A 10,100-nucleotide genomic window follows, 5' to 3' on the forward strand; every position below is an offset into this window, starting at 1 on the left:
ATGCACATTCTTTTGCATCAAATGCTCAGACTGTTCCTTCTCATTGTTCCAATTCAGTTCCTTTATTCTAGTTATAAGGAAGTTATAAAGTGATTGAATTCAAGATCAAATATGTAATAAGACAGAGGAAAAATGGCACTATCACCTTAACTTTGCATGGGTTATATTATAGGCAAGAGAAAAGAGGCAAAATATAAGTACATCCTTTTTCTCTACAGTCAATAAGTAGTTGTTCTTGAATATTCTTCATTCTTTATCTGATTTAAATAACTAGAAACCCCCAAACTCCATCAAACATAACACCAAGAAGAAAGAAGTGATAAACTTGAATCTCTCCTCCTTTTCCTACTAAATATAAAAAATATCACTAATTTCTTCACAAATTTATGTATAAGGCTTACAGAAAACTAGCAAAAATTGCTACCTGTTCATCCATCTCCTCTTCCTGGGTTCATAGCTATGCCACATGTCCCAGATACCCATGGTTAAATGTGACCTCATGGCTGACTTCTGGGCAGGAATGATGTACTCTATTCCCAGGTTGAGAAGATGAAAACTTTCCACATATGAGCCTCTTTTTCTTTTCAAATCCAAGAACTACCTATAGGTAAATCTGCAGACATAGAGAAATCAGGATCCACAAGTTTCAAGGTAAATCTTTTCTGAACAATCATATAGAAGAAGGTTACCCAGGAAGGAATGCCAACTATGATCAGAAACCTGAATAAGAAATATAATTTGAGTATGATTAGACACAGACATCGGGGTTTATATGGACCACCATCTAAGAAATTCCTTGTCTAGTAAAAGAAACTTTTCTCCAGCTATGGAGGTACTTTAAATTCTGGGAAATAAAACAAAGCTAAGAATTATTATTTATTCATTCAAAACTAATTTAACAAGTATAATTTGAGACACTCTGGAATACTGGATATTTTTTCATAATCTTCTTATGACTTTGTCCCCTGCTGTTCTTCCACTCTGCTTTTGCTAACTTAAGTTACCCAACTAATGGCTACTAAATCACAAAAATAATTTCTCCCTCTTCCAAGAACCATTTTTGATTATATGTTCTGAAATTTAGTTGGACATTTGACCATGCCACTTTTCCTCAAATTAGAACACTACTTTGGAGTATTTCTGATATTTCAGCCTCTGAATAAAGGCTTTTCCTTTATTATATTCTGAACAACTTTCTGCTACACTGTGTTGTAGTCAATGTACTATGTTGAAAGTATAATAAGAAGTGAGAGATCATCGCTGTCCCCAGGAAGCTTATCACCCACTGGGAAACGCAGACACACTATGCTATGTAATTGCTCCTACAATAGGGTTATATATAATTTGTTATAAAATCACAGGTGAGTGATCAACTAATTTCCCTGGAGCACCCTGATAAAGGTGCATGAAAAAATAAGTCCTGCTGAGGGAAGTGTATTTTACAGAAAAGAAATTGCATGTACAATGGCAAACAGCTATCCAAAATTGTAGCACCCAAAGTGTTTCAGAAATAGCTCATAATTAGTGGGTCAAAAACATACTTGTCATCATACCATCTCCATCTCAGTAAATGGCATCCAGAAATGGAATCAATGGTAACAGATTTTTATCCCTCACTGCCCTCTCCAAAAGCCACACTTACTACAAAACACACCTCAAATATATCTACTTCTCCACATATTTCCTGTTACCATCACATCCAAGTTATCATTAGTTTTCACCTAGGTTATTTTAATAACACTACAGCTGATTTAACTTAATAGTATCATTCTCTTAATTATCTACGGAAGTAGAAGATTCTCTTTAAAGTGCCAACATGGGCATAAAACTTCCCTCCTTGGAAACTTCCAGTGTGTTTACATTGTGTTTAAGGACTGTATTTCTTAAAATGAGTGACAAAGCTCTTCATTATCTGAAGTTTTGTGTGTGTGTGAGTGTGGCACTGGAGCTTGAACTCAGGGCCTACACCTTGAGCCACTCCATCAGCCCCTTTTTGTGAAGAGTTTTTTCGAGATAGGGTCTTGCGAACTATCTGATTGGGCTGGTTTTAAACCATGATCCTCCTGCTCTATGCTTCCTGAGTAGCTAGGATTTCAGGTGTGAGCCACCGGGTGCCTGATTATCTGAATTTTTATAAACTGTCAACATCAACTCAAATATAAGCCATACCTCCTTCCCTACCTTTGCTGTCTAAGTTATTGCAATATTAGATTGGTTTTATCTCTTTTAAAGGTCAGGTTATTGACTACCTGAGGACTTTCCACATGCTGTTCATTCTACTCTGAACAATCTCTCTTCACCTGTTATCATTACTACATTCTTCATTAAACTATTTCTAACATGTATTTTACTCAATAAGCTAAACCAGCTCCTCTGCCATGATATTCTAAGTCCACCAGAGTTTTCTGCAATGATACATTCTGTATCTGTGTTGCCTAGTTAGAGTAGCCACCAACCACGTGTAACTTGAACATTTGAAATGTGTCAAGTTCAACTGCTAAATTTTTACAAAATTAAATGTGTCATTTAATTTTGATTAAATGTAAAGAGCTAGCTATGGTGAGGGGTCAACACAGCTTTAGATTAAACTAAACATCATTATTAAGTGCTCCATTACTACTTTTTATTCTCCTTTAAAGGACTCATTAAACTTTGATTCAATACTCAACAAATACCTCTTTCACATCTACTGTGTCCATGTCCCTATCCGTTTCATGCATCTTAAGTTCTCAGGTCTTATTATCTATCATAGCTACCCTTTAAAACCTAGCATCCTTGAGGATGGATACTAAGTCTTTCCTATTCACCAGTATATCAATTTATTACTATCTTAAAACCATGGTATGGTAGTAGAGAATGTCAGAAACCCAGGTCAGTTAAGCATATTGGGAAAATATTTAAATTTTTTTTAAATTTTATTTTATTGTTCTGCCCTCTTGTTCTCTGACTTGTTGAAGAGAAAAAATAAGAGTAGTAAGAAAAACATAGCATTTTTGATAGTTTGAGATAAAGAAATCTATACGTAGAGATTCCTAGTGTTGTCACCATGCATTTGTGTATTGGTTCATCTCTACCAGACCTCTTTACTACTTCCTAGTCCCCTTCCCATGGTGGCCTCTGCCAGTTTAAGATTATTATATTTGCTCCTATACAGTGAGCACATCAACCACGTTCAAGTTTTAGGCTTCCTTCCCTTTCCCTATTCCTCCCATGCACGGTTTCCCCTTAGTGTGTGACCCATGTCCAATAATATTTCTGAATTTGTTTTAGGTCTATAATCTACATATGAGGAAGAACATGTGACTTTTGGCCTTCTGGGACTGGCTAACTTCGCTTAACATGATGCTCTCCAGTTCTATCCATTTACTTATGGATGACAAAATTCCATTCTTCTTTGTGGTTGAATAAAATTCCATTGTATATAAATACCACATTTTCTTAATCCATTCATTGATAGTTGAGTATCTTGTCTGTTTCCATAGCTTGGCTATTGTGAATAGCACTGCAATAAACATGGGTGTGCAGGTCCCTTTGTAATAACATGAGTGGCATTCCTTCTAGTATATCCCTAGAAGTGGTATTGCTGGGTCATATAGCAGATCTATGTTTAGTTTTTAAAGAAGTCTCCACATTGTTTTCCATAGTAGCTGTACTAGCTTACATTTATTTCCACCAACAGTATATGAGGGTTCCTTTTTCTCTACATCCTCACTAACATTTGTTGTTGGTGGTGTTCTTGATGGTAGCAATTCTAACAGGAGTGAGGTAGAATCTTAGTGTGATTTCAATTTGCATTTTCTTTATGGCCAGGGATGGTGAGCATTTTTTCATGTGTTTTTGGCCACTTGGATTTCCTCCTTTGAAAAAGCTCTGTTTAGTTCAGTTGCCCACTTCTTTATTGGTTCATTGATTTGGGGGGAGTTTAGTTTTTTGAGTTCCCTGCATATTATGGTTATCAGTCCTTTGCCTGTTATATAGCTAGCAAAGATTTTTTCCCATTCTGTGGGTGGTCTCTTCAATTTGGAGACCATTTCTTTTGTTGCGCAGTAAAGGCTACCAGAAATAATGGATAAGAGTCATCCTTTTAAAAGATGGCTCTGACATAATAAAATAATATCTAGTAAGCCGAAATACCTGTTAAGTTTCTCTAAGTACTACAAGAGTTTAAGACATGTTTGGTGTTTAGAGTTATAAATTTTAATATAAGTATATCTACTGAACTTGTTGGTGGAACTTTAGACTTGTGGTTTTTAAGGCACAAATAAATTCATATCACTCTCTTGTCCTGAACTTGCCATGGTTTCTCAGGACAATGATCTAGAAAATCCCTTATGTTTACTTTCTGTCCCCTGTTGGACTTCACTTCCTCCCTCACAATCTCTTGCACAATGTATTCCAGTCAAGCAGAACTCACATTTCTTTAAAACACCAAGCACATTTCTGTCTTAGGGCCTTAGTACTTTTGTTTCTTTCTTCAGGAATGCTTCATCACTCTGATGTTACTGAGGGTATAGTTTCAACTGATGTAACAAAGGGAAAAAGTTAATAATGTCTTAAGAAAAATAGCTGCTTAAATATAGGGGTTTAGTATTATTAAAGTACAACTTATTCAGGGATGGAATGCCATAGCAAAACTCCTTTGAACAATAAATATACATTTAAAAATGAAAGGAGAGAATGTAAAATAGGTCCTGTTACAAGTTAGGTACTACTGGGAGAAGAAAGGTAAGTGGAGAGGGTGAAAGATGATGCATATGGTTAACGTACTCTATATACATGTGAGAAAATAAAACAGTGAAAGTTGCTGAGATTGTTTTAAATAGTGGGTAAGGAAATGAGCAGAATAATGGAAGAGATGAATCTAATCAAGGTACACTGTAACAAGCATGGAAATGTGACAATGAAATTCCCCTGTCAAGTCATATATGCTAACAATACTTTTATTAAAAAATAAAATAAAGGCTCATATAGGTGTCCAGACCATAAGTCTTGGATGAGTGCAGTAGCTACACTCTCAACAGGGTCTAATGTTCCTTCTATCAAGTTGTTCTGTGATCCTCAAGTAGTTCATTCACTTGTCTAAAGAGGTGGCTCAATTCTCTCCATCATATCTTCTTCCACCAGAAGACAGAGAAGAAAACCTTAGGAAAAGCAGACTTCCATATTAGTACAAAGCACAATCATCAGGCAAATTATTTCCATTGTCAGCCCTTTGTCACATAGTACACTTTGCAACAAAGACACCATCAACAACAAAAGTTTTCATCTAGGGTGATGGAAGACTTAACTAGCTGAAAATTCTACCACAATATAGTTAATTGATGAAAGAATATATATCTCTCCAATTAGTAATACATTTTGTAGTCCACTGCTTTGGCAACCTAAACATCCATGTGCATATATATTCCTTTAAGCACATAAAATATACTTGCCTCAATTCCAAACACAGTAACTTCCAAAATCTAACATATTCAGTGGACCTATCAATGTCCAGGCCCTCTGCTTTATATTAAGCTATTTCTACCACAACTGGAGGTGACTGCACAATGCACTATATTTTTAAGATACCTACCTTTATTATCCAGATAATTAATACACAATAGTGGAGTAAAAACAGGATAGCAATAATGCAAGCTTCCATTTGGGGAAAGAGAGTGGAAAATACTGCTAGTCATTTTTTATAGTAATCAATAATTCCTGTTCTTGAAAAATTGTAGACTCCACAAGTAGTTAGAAAGTAAGCCCTTGGCTAGATGACCTGGCATCCCCTGATTCTAGTTTTAGAAGGTAATTTCCTGAAAATTGAGCACCATGATGCCTTGTTTACATCCAGGAGGTAATTCCTTGCTCAATATCTTCCATGGATACCTCTGAAGTGGATATAGAAGACTGTGTCCATCACAAAATCCAAATGATAATATGAAAACATCAATGAACTTATTATTAAGAATAAGTCTAAAACAGGGAAACTCAACACTCATTTTGAAAAATTAGACGGGATATAAAAGACTATATGCAGATATAGTAAGGGTATAAAGACTGAAATTAGGAAAATAGGAAACAAAAATATTGAAAAACTAAATTAAAATAAAAGGTATTTTAGTTTTTTTCCAGAAGACAAATAAACAGACAAATCACTTAAGTGTTAAAAAATGAGAGAACAAAAATTGGCAAGTATAGGAATAAGAAGAAATCACATGATCACAAATAAAGAAGAGATAAAATGATAAGTCAACACTACATGTAAATATGTGGCAATAAGTTTCAAATTTGAACAGATCATTTCCTTATAAAAATCATATATGTATAATGAAGATGTACATATGATGATATTCTGCTAAAACTCACTCAATCCTATCTACTATCCCAGATTTTTTAAATTATGTTTGTCATTACCTGATATTAGGTTATATGTATATGTGTTTATCTGTTCATTGTCTTCTAATACACACAAATTGGAGTCACCTGAAATCTGGCTTGTTTACTATTTTTTCTAGTGACTAGACTGGTAGGTAGCACAGAAATGGGCATATGGTAAGTTACTCATTAAACCAAAGAAAAGTTTTATTTGTATGTGTTTTCTCCTGTACTTTTTAACAAAAACAACAAAAAATCCGTGTTATTTCACCCTGAAGACAGTAGCTTAGTAAATACCTCATTCCTAATTTAAAAACCTGTGCTTTGCAGACAACATCCAAAATGAGGCATTGAAGAAAATTAGAAAAATACCTTCTAAATATTCAAAAATATTTAAATCATGTCTTACTTTAGTTTTTATTCTCATATATAATGTAAGTATATCTTTTATATAGTCTACAGAAAGCTACTGCCTATCCCAAATTAAAGATTTCTGCTTATATAAGGGAAGAAATCCCATTAAATGAGAAAATTAGTATTATAAGGTTCATTTCTTTCTAGATAAAAATAGAACCACTATTAAAGTCTCATAGAAAGCATATTCCTAATAAGAAATCTGCCAACAGTGACTTCAAAAAGAATTCAAGGCAGTTACTAGACATAGCTTCATTATAAATAACCATTAATGTCTAACATTCTGCATTCTAATGAGTTGTTTGTAATGTGCTCTTTCAAAGAATTGCAGCACTTAACCTCCTGAAAATGACATCACTTGAAAATATTTTTTTCTCCCATATTACAAGGTGCAAAACTCTTTCTTTCAGAACCTGTGAAAATATGATAAAGCAGGTGCGTAACTTAACAGAGAGAATTCACTACCCAGAAATACAAAGGAACTGAAGATAATCACAGTTCTTTCTAAAGAAAAGACAAGATGACATTTAGAGCCTTTCCAGACCCTGACCAACAGTTCTGACCTCTGTACTTCTGTACTTTATCACTCTCAAGCCCAGCAAGTTCCAACCCAAAGTAAGCAAGGTTGTGAGCTCTGATGGGATTCTTAAGGGTAGCATAGACAGTAGCCAAGGTAATAACAGTAAGTAGAAAACTGAACTGAGAGCCTAAACCATCACTGGAACCCAAAGAAAGTATACGGTGCAAGGGATTTGCTGAGTCATAGTAATGTTTGTTCCATGGTGGACAAGTTAGTTTACTCAAAGAACTAAGGAGTCAGATGGACAAGTAGAGTTCTCTTTGTCTTTTGTAGGTGAGAGAGTAGCAACTTTTGAGAAGATAAAGGAACAGGCTGACAACAAATAAATTGCTTGCTGGAAATCTGTTCCTTTCATAAAATCAAAGAACGTAAAGTCACCCTCGTCATTTGACCTAAGATACAAAACCTGGAAAGTAGCCTTTTATTAATGAGAAATAAAAAACTGATTCTTAAGTAAATCAAATTGCTAGAAGATAAAAGCAGCACCTTAGTGCTCTCTTTTCTCACCACTCCCCCCAAAAATTTGGAAATTGAAATTCAACTCACAAAATGTTGGAGTGGAAATAAAACATGATCATTTCTGTTCAACATTGTTCTTGCTGTAAGAAAAGTAAAGGTAAGAAATGAAAACTAGAAAAAATGAAAATGATACCTATCATTATTTTCATATAACATAACTGTGTTTTCAAACATTCTACAAGAATCTACTGAAAAATGTTTTAAATGTTTGAGCAAATTTAGCAGGATCCTAGATGCTATGCTAGATCATGGAAAAAGTAATTGTGGCTCTATGTGACGTTATCAAACTTTAAAAAATGTGGTTGATGTGCTCACTGTATAGGAGTAAATATAATAATCTTAAACTGGCAGAGGCCACTATAGGAAGGGGACTAGGAAGTAGCAAAGAAGTCTGGTAGAGATGAACCAATGTGGGTTGTAATACACATGTGCATGGAAGCAACACTAGGATTCTCTCTGTATAGCTATCTTTACCTCAAACTAGCAAAAACGTTATGCCTTTCTTCAACAAAATCGGAGAACAAGAGGGTGGAACAAGTTCTGCCTGGAAGGGGGGCAGGGGAGAGGCAAGAGGGAGGTGGCCCAAACAATGTATACATATGTAAGCAAATGTAAAAATGATGAATAAATAAATAAATAAACAAAATTTAAACAAAACAAAATTTTAAAATAATAAAATTTAGTATCAAAAATCAAATATACCCACAGAATATTCAGCACTATGATTTAGCACAATGTAAACTGTTTACTTTGAGTGATAATGATGTTTCACTCCCATTTTAATGGGGGAAATTGGTAGTGGGAAGGCAGTGCATGTGTGTGGCCAAGGGGCATATGGGAACTTTGTATTTTCTGTTAAACTAACCTGCTCTAAAAAATAATTCTATTTAAAAAACTGAATTTCATAGAATTGTGTTCTATTGAATATATACACAAAAGATAGTACTTGATCTTTCCCTATCTCTCAGCTACACAAAAATTAATTCCAATTTGAGTGCACTTATGAAATACCAAGCAATGTCTATTCTGCAAGAAAGCACAAGAGAATATCTATAACATATGTATTAAGAAAGGGCTTTAAGATAGAAAGAAACAATCTAAGTAGGAAAATGTGTAAGAGACTTGAAATACAATAAATACTCGTATTTATCAAATAAATGCAAATTTAAAACTCTATTAGGTAAACTGCACAAATGCTCATATGGATACAATTGAAATAGTTCAACTGATAGACTGCAGTCACATAAATTGACAGTTATAAAAGAATACAAACTCTCACACCATACTGATAGAAGTGTGCTTCCATGCAACCATATCAGGACTATTTGGCAGTATGTACTAAATTTGAGCATAGTCATACTCTATAATGCTAACATTCCTCTATTAAAGGTATACCCAAAAGCCATTTGCACATATGTGCATCAAGAGACATATGTAAGTATGTACATAATGACATTTCCAAGACCCCAAAGCTAGTAACTCAAATATCCACCAACAGTAGAATGGGCAGATCTAGTTATCAAATTTATCCAACAGAATACCAGAGATCTATAAAAAACATACCAATGAAAAAAATGCATTAACAAAATTTTAAAATAAGTAAAACATGGAATACATTTTATAATATTACATTTAATACATTTTTCTAACTACATATACATATTGTATGAGGCAAGCATGAGTAACACTAAATGAAGAACCAGAGTAATGGTTTTACTTAGATATGGAGAGGTAGTTGTTAAGTAACAAAAAAGTGATAGATGAGCTTCTGGGAGTCTGGTAATGTTTCAGTTCTTGACTTGAGGCACAGAAAATGATTATCCTCATGTGTGACTAGCCAAAGGCTAGAATTATTTTATTTGTACATTTTTCTGTACTATGGTATACTCCTAGGAAATGGTTGTTTAACAAAAAAAATTATAACACAGAATGTCAAAAATTTTAGAATCACAGATATCATATTAAAAGTAAGGATATAAGAAAATTAAATAATATAATAAGTAAAGCTTGAAAAATGCATATAAATACAAGGGATATTTTTTAATTGTTCATAAAATAATTTTAATATTAGTAAATTGTTAATATTTACATATATTTATATAAATATATCTGTTTTAAATGTTTATATATACATGTATACATATAAATACAAATATACACATACTGAGAGATAAGGAGAGCAAGAAATGTGAAGAACTTGCTACTAAAGTTTATGGGGCATAACCATAAC

This window comes from Castor canadensis, chromosome 8 (assembly GCF_047511655.1).
Source record: "Castor canadensis chromosome 8, mCasCan1.hap1v2, whole genome shotgun sequence".
In the NCBI taxonomy this organism is placed as follows: domain Eukaryota; kingdom Metazoa; phylum Chordata; class Mammalia; order Rodentia; family Castoridae; genus Castor; species Castor canadensis.